The sequence below is a fragment of the Frankliniella occidentalis genome, unplaced genomic scaffold (genome assembly GCF_000697945.3).
Source record: "Frankliniella occidentalis isolate FOCC.00 unplaced genomic scaffold, Focc_3.1 Scaffold186, whole genome shotgun sequence".
Classification (NCBI taxonomy): Eukaryota; Metazoa; Arthropoda; class Insecta; order Thysanoptera; family Thripidae; genus Frankliniella; species Frankliniella occidentalis.
Genome location: NW_026267312.1, coordinates 500680 through 501274, shown reverse-complemented (window position 1 = coordinate 501274; position 595 = coordinate 500680). Strand labels below are relative to the sequence as shown.

Genomic DNA, 595 nt, shown 5'->3' with positions numbered 1-595 from the left:
CCCTCCAGGTCCCTCCAGGTCCCTCCAGGTCCCTCCAGGTCCCTCCAGGTCCCTCCAGGACCCTCCAGGCCCCACCAGGCCCATCCAGGCCCCAACAACCGAGCCCCCCCTCCCCCACCCCCTGCCGCGCCTGTCCGCCCCCTGGCTGCAGGCCTCCAAACGAGGTGATCGCCGACTACACGCATTCGTAGAGGTGAGTGAAGCTGCAAAACTCCACCCCTATGCGCGGAGGAGGGACGGGGCGCAGGGCCGAGCCAATCGTCAGAGATGAGCGTTTTCCTCCTCACGCCTCACCTCTCACCTGCAGGCGGTCAGCACGCAATCGCATACAATCACGCACCCAATCACACACTTTGATTATCCTGACACACTTTAGGACAGGAAAAGTTCGCACCCAGTCGTGTCGCAAGTAGGGTTGTTAACGTTAAAAATGAAATTTAACGCGTTACGTTTCGTTAACTTGATATTTGAGTTAACGTGAACGCGTTACGTTTCGCCAGTTGTGACAAAATTAACGCGTTACGTTTCGTTAAACGTCGTAACGTCGTTAACGTTGATGCAAAATAATAAAAAGAATGTAAAGTATTGAAAATTA

The 595-nt window shown here is 53.9% G+C and overlaps 1 protein-coding gene across 1 annotated transcript in view; it reads left to right on the top strand.

Annotated features, from left to right (window-relative positions):
• The first annotated feature begins 6 nt into the window (after positions 1-6).
• Positions 7-595, top strand: part of LOC127750419 (protein commissureless 2 homolog) — an 18712-nt gene continuing 18123 nt past the window's right edge. Inside the window, exon 1 of the mRNA XM_052272090.1 lies at positions 7-193. The gene's annotated coding sequence lies outside the window, so the exon portion shown is untranslated. The remainder of the gene's footprint in view (positions 194-595) is intronic.